Below are 12,736 nucleotides of genomic sequence, written 5' to 3' on the forward strand. Positions count from 1 at the left end.
AGAGCTTTGGAATATAAACTACAAGATTGAGAGTTTAAATCCCAGCTCTGCCTTGCAGCCACTTTTGGGCCCTTGAGCAAGGCCCTTAACTCTCTTGGGTTGGCTGAACCTGCTTGACCCCAGCTTCCAAACAAGCTGGAATATGTGAAGAAAGAATTTCATTGTACTGTATATGTATTAGGGCTGGCACCGAACCGATACTCTGTATCGGTATCGGTCCGATATTGGCCCAAATCACTGGATAGGATATCGGAAGGAAAAAAACGTGTAATCCGATCCGATACTGTTGCTTAATGTAAATAACACAATGTAAATAAGGCCATTCAGAAATTAAAACACACTGATCTACTTAAACTTTTAGCATTTTAAAAAATCATCTACTGCTGCCAAAGTGTCTACAATTGTAAGATGTGGATGTCAGTCAAACGCGATAGACCAATTAGAATTGACGGAGAGTTTGATTGAGATTTTCCGTTAAAGTTCTGTCATGTTTTTAGATTATTAATAATCAAAGCACTCTTATTAAAAAACCCTGCTGGCTTAACGGTGCTGGCTGGTGGAAACAGATTAAATTTCGTAGAGGATGTGAGAGATCACCAAGCCGGGACAAGATAGATACATTTGTTTATTTTTTATTATTTCATTCATTATTTCATTTTTATTGTTTATAAGTAATATTTTTTTATTATTTTTTAAATATTTTTTCCACTGCATTTTCAAGGTGTAGACTTGAGAGTTGACATCTAGAATTTTATAATAAAAATTATAATTTATTTGTTAAATACAGATAAAGTTGCATTATATAAAGTTGGTCATTCTATAATTTGGGGTACATTTCACATCACCAAAAAAGTACAAAAACATTGTTCTCTCTCAATAGAACAATCAGTGATTCAAGTTAATATATTCCTTTAGTGTAACATCCACTATTTGCAAAGCTTAAACATTAATTTTTTTAATTTTATTTTAAAGGGACAGTAGATGTAGACTACTAGGTAACTTAGTTGACAGGTAACATAGTTGACAATTTCCCTATTTTGACCCATAACTTCAGTGGTAGACCTTGCCTGGCTGACCACATGTCATTTCTTGAACAGAATAATGTCTAATTTGAACATACATTTTAATTAAAATTATAAAAAAAATTGTAACCATGACAATGTATGTAACATAGTTGACGGTCAATTAATATACTCATTGACAATGTTCTATTATAGATAAAATATTTTAAAAAATAAGAGGACATTCACCACAGTTTGTTCAATATACCCTCCACAGAGAAAAATGATATCATGTAATGCTGGTCACATAGTTTTAGAACAAACCATTTTTGAGTTGCTGAGTGGAGTTCTGTTAGTAACATAGTTGACAGAACTTTTGCGGACATTAATAAATAAAGATATTTAAATTATTTAAAAGAGAAACTCAATTTAAAAAATATTATTTTTCTTTAGTATTTAAACTTTTGAAATAAATAAAAAAATAGATGTTGTTGCCCTTAATGATTTTATTCATTATTCTGAAACCAAGGCACCCTCAACTTAAAAAACAGACACAGCAAAAACTGTTCATTTAGGAACATCATGACAAATTTCAAGCTAAATGAAGCATAGGATGCACATAATGTTTTTGTGATATTACAACATGTTTTCCATTAATAGGTAAAATATGACATTTTTAAAGAAAATAGTTAGAATAAATATAATTATTATCATTGGACATGGAATGTACCCCAAATTATAGAATGACTCATATATACATGAAAACGTTCTATTGCAATGCAATGTAATAATGTAATAAAAAGTAAGCTCTCGGGTCAAATGTAAGTAGGCAATCATGCACAAAGCTGTACTAGTTCTGTAACTTCATTACATTATTGAAATAGTTATTAATGTTCTTCTATATTTAACCGCATTATCAGTCTCCGTAGAGACCATCAAAAATTGCCATAGCCGACTATATTTCAAGTCGTCCAGGCGGGGTATTGGGTAAAGTTTTCAACTAGCAATAATCGCGCCTCGGATAAACCTCATCGGCTACGATACTGCCACTGCGCAAAGCTGACGAGCTAACCAACTGAGCAGCCTCCACCCTGTAACACACCAGTGTCACCGAAACGGTAGGTATTACACAGCGTTGTTTTCTCATACAAACCACCTTTAACATGTTAATAAAGGACACCTAGCGGCAGACACTATAGTTATTAATATGAATGGATAAACGCAAAAGAATACTATTTATTGTCGCATTAAGATTATCAAAACTTTGCGTACTTTGTGTGTGAGAATATAGTACATAGTATGCATTATATCGTAGGCTACGTCACGTGCTCTGTATATTGTGTTTGTAGCCTTCTACCTTCTCGATTAATCTGAGTGTAATCATTAGTGCGTTTAATCCATCTCATGCCTTAACCTAGTTCTTATTTTTATTTTATTCTCTTCCAGTGTAGGACGAGAGGAAAAAGAGAAGAATCAGGGCTACAATTGACGTCACGTTAATTACGTTGTCAATGCTTGATTTAAGCAATAGAACACGAGAGGGAGTGTGTTATCGCGAATAACACACTCCCTCTCGTGTTCTATTGCTTAATTATACAACAGGTAGTTCCGACCTTACAATCTGATTGAGAAGCGTTCTAAACCACGGTCTCTTCACACCACAATGGTATTACTCCGCTGACTCACCTTCGGTTCGTGCCTGCGACCAAATCACAGACGTGATGTTATTCGCGATAACACACGACCTCGAGTGTTCTATTGCTTTTATACAACAGTTTTTACAAAATAAAGAAAGAAAATAAATCAAAGAAGCCCTGAATTTCATATAAAATATGCTTTAATATTGACAATACCTTACGCCAAAAAGTAGTTCCACAACGAATATAAAGTTTAACACTACAAAGCAAACATCCCAAGTTGCAAAAACTCATTTCAGGGAGGTAAGAACAAGAAGAAGAGGACGAGAACCTCCGAAGGGAAAAAAATAAATAAAAAAAACCTCTCGAACACACCAAAGGCTATGGATGAAAACAGAACTCTTAGGAGCTGCTAACTGGCTTAACTAACTGTTCGCGTTACAAACACATTAATGTTCCCTACATAGTGCACTAGATTGTGTATCAGATCATGGATATACAGTATGTTCCCTACATAGTGCACTAGATAGTGAATTAGACAATTGGTTATGTTCCCTACACGGTGCGCTAGATTGTGTATCAGATAACGGATTTAAAACGCGACCGGGAAAAAAAAGGCTGTGTCGCCTGCGTGCGCGTTTGTGTGCATGAAGCTTGTTGTTAATGGCAACGCGTCAGCGGAGTAATACCATTGTGGTGTGAAAAGACCGTGCTGTTATCACGAATATCAGCACGTTTAGAACGCTTCTCAACCAATCAGATTGTAAGGTCGGAACTACCTGTTGTATAAAGATAGATAGATAGACGGACGGACGGACGGACGGACACAACTTTCGTGCAATGTGGAATTTACATTGTAAACAGGGTGGTCCCAACATTACACGACATTCACTTATTTACAATGTTGCATGTATGTTATACTCAGGTTGGTCGAATGTGAAACTACATATAAACTTGGGGAGAAATTCTGTTCTGTCCTAACAACTTTCTAACTGTTGCTACTTCAGCGCTGTGTCCACCTGTCTGGACCTGACTTTTATTTATTTTATTTAATCTATTTTATTATTATCTTTGTTATAGGCTTTTCAGATTAGACAAAAAAAGAGACCTAATAATTGTGTTAAAGTGTATAATGCGTGTGTGTATACATATACACTACAAGATGTTAGACCAGACCTGGGCATTGTACGGCCGCTTAATACTGAGCAGAATGAAGTTCACCCTATTGGTCCGGCCCTCCACAACAGTAAGAGTTTCTTATGTAGCCCCTTGGAAAATTTAATTGCCCACCCCTGTGTTAGACTATAGTAAACAAGTAAACAAGCAAGTATCTGTCTACAAATTGTAGAACATAGTGCAGAGGCCACAAAACGCTGAGTATATGTCAGCAGAAATGCATGCAACAATGCGCATATAGTGTAATTCACAATTTGATGCAAGTCAACTATATTCCCATGTCAACCAGACTTTTATTTTAAAATAAAATCGCAATTTACTACTAGCAAATAAATCATCTAATATAACGACATGTTTCAAACCTGCTGCAACTCCCATAAACAATAGTTTATCAAAAATGCATAAAGCCACACACCAAAATAGTGGTGGAAAATTAACAGCGGAAAGAGTGAGCAACTGCAAGTTCCTCGGCGTCCACCTAGCTGAGGATCTCACCTGGTCATTCAACACGTCACATGTCGTCAAAAAGGCACAACAACGTCTCCACTTTCTTCAAAGGCTGAGGAGAGTCAACCTGCCACAGCAGCTTCTCTGTAACTTCTACAGATCCACTGTGGAGAGTATCCTGACAAGCTACATCACGGTCTGGTACGGCAGTATCACAGCTGCTGAACACAAGGCTCTTCAAAGGATGGTGAAAACTGCCCATCTACATCTACAATAAAAGATGTCTGAGGAAAGCCAGGAACATTTCCTCTGACCCCACACACCCAAGCCACTTCCTGTTCCAGCCACTGCCATCTAAGAAGATGGGTATATTAACCCTTTATTGCATATTGTTGCAAATATGCATCAGTGACATCTGATTTTTTCCCATGACTGCTATTGGCGGGAGAACCTGAAACAGGTGACAGTGTGTATCGGCATGATCACCACCCCTATCTGTGTGTGTGGGGGGGTCTGATGGACCATGCGTAAACTTTTCACAGGCATCTAAAGTTGCGGACGTGATGTTTCAGTTAAGTGTGTGCTTCTGGCCAGTTCAGCTAATTCTTTTGAGTGCCCGTGAATATGTGCCGCAAAACAAAAAATAACACCATATTTGACAATGGTTTGAGAACATCTGTACTCAGTTACACAGTTATTGGACGAGTTTTGTGTCTGTGTTACTCAAGAATATTTGTGTATCATATCTGCAACATCATGCATGTTCTGGTAATTCAATGTCAAACGCGTTTGTTGCAAATATGCTACATTATGCATGTTTCATCAAAGCAATCATACTGTATACATTAATTTTCAAAATTTTGGCAATATTTTGACTGATTGCAATCTATCCCGCAACCTATATCCTCAACATAGGTGAGCAGGGACATAATAAACGATAAATTTTCAAGGTACGACCAGTGCATGAAAGCATTAGGCAGCAATGTTTGAAAATTCCTCAACCCAAAAAAAAAACTCGCAAATGAGGTTACAAACTGTATGTGCTTGCTTGAGTGAGCGGGTTCTCATACAACTGTTCTCAGACTTGGATGGATCAGAACCTGTAGGGAGAGTAACAGGGTGGTGCAGGAAGAAGAAACAAGAAAACACGTGAAATGCCCTAAAATTGTTGATGTACTGTATATAACAAGCATATGGGTGGAGTGGATCTGCTTGATTCAATTCTTGGTCTGTATAGGATTCACTCAAGAAGCAAGAAATGGTACTATAGATTTTTCACTCATTTGTTGGATTTGTTTGTTTATTAGGATTTTAACTTCATGTTTTACACTTTGGTTACATTCGTGAGAGAAACGGTAGTTAATCATTACACAAGATTCATCAGTTCACACACGGTTATATCAAACACAGTCCTGGACAATTTAGTATCTTCAATTCACCTCACTTGCATGTCTTTGGACTGTGGGAGGAAACAGAGCACCCGGAGGAAACCCACATGGACACGGGGAGAACATGCAAACTCCACACAGAAAGGACCCGGACCACCCCACCTGGGGATTAAACTCAGGACCTTCTTGCTGTGAAGCAACAGTGCCACCCACCAAGCCACTGTGCTGCCCTCATTTGTTGGATGTCTGCATTGTAAATGCATGGTTTCTTATGAGGCGCAAAGAACAGCAAAATCCAAATGGAAAAAAAAGTTGATGTCTTTGCTAGAATTCAAGCTGGAAGTTGGCCAGTCTCTCTGCTACAACAAGTAACAGAAACAAATTGTCAAACAAGGAAGGCCTGCAAATAATGACCAGCAATTACTGCCATCAAAAAAGTTAAGAAGCACAGCTGCCTCAGCTTTACCTAATGATGTAATTACTGATGGTGTACGCCACTATCCAGAATGGTGAAAGAAAAGAGGAAGGTGTAGGAACAAGCAAGGCAGCTGTAAAGGGTATTCTTTAGTTGCTTGCATAAAGTGTGAGGAATACATGTGTCTGAATAAGGATAGAAATTGTTTCATAGAATATCATACAAAATAAAATGCTGGCAGAAGTTGTTACTTGTGTTTTACTTCTGTGGAAAAATAAAACTATATTAGAAGAATTTAGAGGGCACATTACTGAGAACTGTTGCATATGTGCAACATGGTATGGTATACCATAACTGCATAATGTTGCATATGTGCAACAAAGTATCCTTCTCCATAAACTGCATGATGTTGCATATATGCAACACTTTTCTTTTCACCTGTTCTACATCAGACAGAAAAAAGTCATAGCAAACCCTACCTCTAGACTGCATAAACATTGTGTTTACTGTGAGAAATTTTTTTTGCAACAAAAAAAAATCATGCAATAGAGGGTTAATGGTTCAAGGGGGATGGTCAACAACAAATTGCCATGGTAAGTTGTCCTAGTCAGGCAGCCACAGTGGCACCAAAACAGTCAATAAATTACCATGGAGAAGGGCTATGATACTCCTTAAGCGGTACAGTCCTAAAGTAGCCTGTAAGCATTTGCATTTTAATAATATAACTATATTTTGTTCTTGTTTTGCTTACAAGAAAATATGCTGCATTACTAATCAATACCACTACTACTGATAATAATAATAAGAATAGCTTGTGCATAAAATCAGCCACACAACGAACACCAGTGTGTTTAACTGCTTATTTATTGGAAATATTTAACTTAGTACTTAGATTCACGGACATAAGTGATGTCGATTTAGACACTCCTTATTTCTCGCAACAACAATCATTATAAAACAAGATCTATTGTTCACCATATTATCAGTCTCCGTAGAGACCGTCAAAAATTGCCATAGCCGACTATATTTCAAGTCGTCCAGGCGGGGTATTGGGTAAAGTTTTCAACTAGCAATAATCGCGCCTCGGATAAACCTCATCGGCTACGATACTGCCACTGCGCAAAGCTGACGAGCTAACCAACTGAGCAGCCTCCACCCTGTAACACACCAGTGTCACCGAAACGGTAGGTATTACACAGCGTTGTTTTCTCATACAAACCACCTTTAACATGTTAACAAACTATAACTTCATTATAATCATGAGTTATTAAGGTTGTATATATACCATATTTAGACAAAATCCTTAAAACAGTTATACAACACAGAGCGCAAGGCAGGCTGGGAAAATATACGTCACACATCACTACGTCATATTATAATCTTTTTTGAATAATAAAGCACAAAATATAAGGTAAACAGTTTTAATAATCAGTTACAACATAATGCTACGTAAATCGCACATTCACTTGGACTTTTTGTTAAAATCATGTAAAATACACTTAACAGAGGGCACACTTCGCCTGGTTAAAAAAATACACAGACAGCTCTAGCGGCCGAACGGCGTAAAATTTAATGTTGCCAAGCGTCTTGTTTTCATAGTTCATTTCAAATCAGCAGCGTTAATAAAGCCTAATAAATACGCATAATCTCGGTCTCTGTGTTAGTTTTATTAACATCATTTAATGAGTTTTTGTTTAGAGTATGCTGATAAAAGCTTTCCTTGGTCACGTTGTACCATCAGCCAATCACTGCTTCCAGTTAGAGCTGGGCGGTTACTGAATCACCCGGGTTAATGATTCGAATCTTTGTACTGAATCAGGAATCACGAGTCTGGCTGCTGCGAAGTACACAAGGCGGGTGAGGCTGAACCGCCTTTACTCCAGTCCGTGAATCTAAGTAATAAGTTAAATATTCCAATAAACAAGCAGTTAAACACACTGGTGTTCGTTATGTGGCTGATTTTATGGACATGCTATTATTATTATCATTATTATACCCATCTGATTGGTAGGCGAGTCCACCCCTCCTCTCCCGCATGATCAAGATTCCACTTAGAAAAACAAGAGGTGTGAGGTGCCAAGAGAATTAAGAGAATATGATTTATTTACAGAAGATGAGTGCATGGAAGACAAGTGATATTTGGATGCATTTTCATGCAGTAAACCAATCGCAATCAGAATGTCAGTACAAGTGACTCAACTGACCCAAGTGAACCGCATCACATGACTCCATAAAATGAACCGAATTTACCACCACTAATCCAGTGCAAGTCTTGTGATATTTTCAAATCGGGTTATTGCTTCAAAATGAGGTAAAGAAATGCCGTAGGAGTTGTAGTCTTTTGGTACAAAGCGTATGCTGCAATGGTTCTGGAATGAATGGCATGTTCTTTGTACAGATTTAGTAATTTCCTTGTAAATAGTGGGACATTAATACGAGCAACATTTCACTGTTTGTCCAGGGACGCATAAGCGCTCTAACTATACCTTAAGACGTGGTTGCTCTGCTTTGTTCTCTTTTCAGATTTTTTCTAGTGGTGGGCGGATCGATCCAAATATCGATATTATCGATACCAACGTTGGTATTTGTATCGGATCGATACTAGTGTAATGGGATCGATACTTTAGTTTTACTTTTTCTACGCTACGTTAAGCACGTTTCTCCCGTTTCACCAGAAAGTAAAGACCATGTGTGTACAGACGCGACTCCACTCATATCTTACATGCAGTGTTGCCAACTCCTCAGTAAGGAAAGTAGCTATTGGCTGTCCTAAAAGTCGCTAGAAGTCGCTAAATGACGTCATCGCCTAATTTGCATATGATCCATTTGCATGTAATTGACGCTGTAGAAGAGAGGAATAACATCGTGGGCGAGACAAAAAGTGGGTAAAAACACCCTAAATATGTTTAGAACTACAAATGAACATTCTTCTGTTAATTCGTGGTTTGTTTTTGTTTTTTAAGAAAACACTGAGTTACTCTGGGCAGGGTTGCCAGATTGCGACAGTAATTTTCAGCCAAAATGCATGAAAAAACGCCCAAAACACAGGATAAGCAGATGATTTAGCATTTCACAAATAATAAACCAGTTAAACCACCATGACCTACAAATTAATATCTTAAAATGTACAGATCAGGAATTATACATTATAAAGGACATTATTTTGTGTCTTTAAAGTCTTTAAAGTAGCCTACCAAGTTTGTAAAATGCATTATTTGTTAGAACACACAACCCTTTGCATGTAAATAAAAATAAACTTGCAAGCAATGAAAGTTTGCCCTCTCGTACATATGAGAGGTTGTATGTACGAGACTTGCTTACCTTCATATTAAACTCAAATCACTTGTCTAACATATGAATCAGTGTATTGATGGGCGTGGCAACAGTGTCTTGGACTGGAAAGAATAACCTGTCAATCAAACTTTTGACAACGGGTTGGATGTGGTGGGAGAAGGTAGGGAGAAGGGAGACCTATTTATATTCCACCTGCTTTAGCAACAGCTTTTTTTATTTATATTTTAAGCTGCCAAAATAATTACAAACCAGCCCAAATTTTGTCCACCTGCCAAAGTGTTTTTCCCTGCCAATTTCCAACAAAATCCGCTCATTTTGGTGGAAACCCGCCCAATCTGGCAACACTGAGTGTGATACTGACCGCCCGTGCTTTGGGACGGGGGAGGGGCTCACGGCAGCTCGACCCGCTGCTCGTTGAGGACAGTAACTGCAGAACAATGTGTTTTCACGTTCGAGTCTCCAAAAGTCTCCAATAACACCAGAAAAAGTCGCTAGATTTGTCGCTGGTCGCTTTTTTGAAAAAAAGTCGCTAGAGGGGTCTAAAAAGTCGCTAAATATAGCGACAAAGTTACTAAATTGGCAACACTGCTTACATGCACACCTCGCTCCTGCTCTGCTGTGTTTTGTTGTGGTACCGTCACGCTGTTATAATCCTAACAGACATCAGTACATTGGTAGGCATTGTAAGATAGTAAGTTTTTGAATACTTTGCTTTGCAGATACAGAAACAGGGTAAATTTTATGGAAATAATAGTGTAAACTAATACATACTTATACAACAGTTAGTTCCGACCTTACAATCTGATTGGTTGAGAAGCGTTCTAACCGTGCTGATATTCGTGATAACAGCACGGCCTTTTCACACCACAACTGTATTACTCCGCTGACGCGTTGCCAGTAATGACAAGCTTCATACATACACACAAACACGCACGCAGGCGACACAGACCTTATTCCCGATCGCGTTTTAAATCCGTTATCTGATACACAATGTAGTGCACTATGTAGGGAACATAAATCCGCGATCTGATACACAATCTAGTGCACTATGTAGGGAACATAAATCCGCGATCTGATACACAATTTAGTGCACTATGTAGGGAACATTAATGTGTTTGTGATGCGAACAGTTAGCTTAATAGACCAGTTAGCAGCTGGTCACTACGCATGCTCCGATTCATTTGCGCAAAGTGCATAAGGTGCGTCCGTACTTTATTTAAGCAATAGAACACTTGAGGTCGTGTGTTATCTCGTGATGTTATTCGCCGTAACACACTCCCTCTCGTGTTCTATTGCTTAAATAAAGTACGGACGCACCTTATGCACTTTGCGCAAATGAATCGGAGCATGCGTAGTGAGGCTCTTATTCCGTGTGTTTTGGTGATTAAGAGCTCTTTTCTTTTGATTTGTGCTTAAACAGAATAGCATCAACTTTTTATTTTAAATAAACAAGGACATATTCGGTCACTATTAACAATTTACCAGTTTATTCACCCAGCAAACACAACTATGTGGTTTGCCGTTTTGTGGTGATACGCCATGATGATAACGTTGTGAGAAAGTAAAGCACATAGAAACAAGAAATTGGACTACTTTAAACATCTGAATTTATTTACCCTACTGAGAGCAGCTACTTACAAAACAATGTATGTATTACAGTAATACACCTGCAAATTCATTCAGATTTAGCAATTTGATGCAGTTACCTTAATTATTAAAAAGTATCGGTATTGGTATCGGTATCAGCAATACTGGCCCTGTATTTACTTGGTATCGGATCGATACCAAATTTTGCAGTATCGCACACCACTAATTTTTTCCCATGTGCTGGGATAGATATATAGATAGAGAGAGAGGGGGAGAGAGATTCTATCTGTCTACCCAGCCATCCATCCATCTATGTGCAAATAATAAAAACACAGAGTTTCTTACATTTACTTTGACTTTTATTTGATTGCAGACAGGATGAACCTGAGATATTTCATGTTTTATCTGCTCAACTTCATTTCATTTATTAATAAACATCCATTCCTGCATTTCAGACATGCAACACATTCTAAAAAAAGTTGGGACAATAAAGCATTTACCACTTTATGTTGCCACTCCTTTTCACCACACTTAAAAGACATTTTGGCACCGAGGATACCAAGTGATTTAGTGTTTCAGCTTTTATTTTGTCCCATTTTTCTTGCAAACACGTCTTAAGATGTGCAACAGTACAGGGTCGTCTTGAAGGCAGCATATGTTGCTCTAAGATCTCAATGTACTTTTCTGCATTAATGCTGCCATCACAGAAGTGTAAATGACCTTTGCCAAGGGCACTGACACAAACCCATACCATGACAGACCCTGGATTTTGGACTTGTTCCTGGATGGTTATTTTTGTCTTTGATCCGGAGCACACACTATTTTTCCCAAAAAAGACCTGGAATGCTGATTTATCTGACCACAATACATGTTTCCACTGTGTGATGCCTAGATGCCTCCGAGCCCAGAGAAGTCAACGCCGCTTCTGGACATGGTTAACATAAGGCTTCTGTTTTACACAGAACATAAAGCATAAAGTTTTAAGTGGCATTTGTGCGTGTAACTCTGTATTGTAGTGCCTGACAAAGGTTTGCCAAAGTAATCCCTCACCCATGTGGTTATATGGCAAGTTGTGTGGCGGTTCTTGATGCAGTGCCGTCTGAGGGATCAAAGATCACAGGCGTTCAGCTTATGCTTGTGCCCTTGACCTTTACTCACTGAAATTCCTCCCGATTCCTTAAATGGTTTATTGATATTATGCACTGTAGATCTGCTGGACATCTTTGCTCATTAAAGACTCAGCCTTTCCTGGATGCTGCTTCTGTACCAAACCATGATTACAATCACCTGTTGACATCACCTGTTTGGAATCACATCATTATTTAGTTTTTTCACCTCATTACTAGCCCTAAATTTCCCCGCCCCAACTTTCTTTTGGAATGTGTTGCAGGCCTGAAATGCAGGAATGGATGTTTATTAATAAATGAAATGAAGTTGAGCAGATAAAACATGAAAAATCTTGGGTTCAAACAGTCTGCAATCAAATAAAAGTCAAAGTAAATGTAAGGAACACTGCATTTTTATTTGATTTACATTTTCCATACAGTCCCAACTTTTTTCTGATTTGGGGTTGTAAATACTTGGGTACACATAAGCTGTATTTACATAATCTTGTTTGGGCTGTATCTACTTTTTGGTTGAAATGAGTTAAAAAAATAAAATACTGTGTGCACTAATAAAAAAAATGTGAAACTAAGAAATGCAAAGAAACTATTTCTTTACACATTTTTTCTTGGTGAGACCATTAAAGGGTTAATGATGTAACTGTCCTTGGGGTTAAAACCTAATACA

The 12,736-nt window shown here is 37.9% G+C and overlaps 2 non-coding genes across 2 annotated transcripts; both read right to left on the reverse strand.

The window, feature by feature from the left end:
- Window positions 1–1,921: 1,921 nt before the first annotated feature.
- On the reverse strand, window positions 1,922–2,062 carry LOC134326037 (U4 spliceosomal RNA). Its single transcript, XR_010014465.1, has one exon. It is a non-coding gene; the product is annotated as a U4 spliceosomal RNA (small nuclear RNA).
- A 4,988-nt stretch (window positions 2,063–7,050) lies between these two features.
- LOC134326036 (U4 spliceosomal RNA) lies at window positions 7,051–7,191 on the reverse strand. The gene has a single exon (XR_010014464.1). It is a non-coding gene; the product is annotated as a U4 spliceosomal RNA (small nuclear RNA).
- Between the last annotated feature and the right edge of the window lie 5,545 nt (window positions 7,192–12,736).

Source organism: Trichomycterus rosablanca, chromosome 1 (genome assembly GCF_030014385.1).
Source record: "Trichomycterus rosablanca isolate fTriRos1 chromosome 1, fTriRos1.hap1, whole genome shotgun sequence".
In the NCBI taxonomy this organism is placed as follows: domain Eukaryota; kingdom Metazoa; phylum Chordata; class Actinopteri; order Siluriformes; family Trichomycteridae; genus Trichomycterus; species Trichomycterus rosablanca.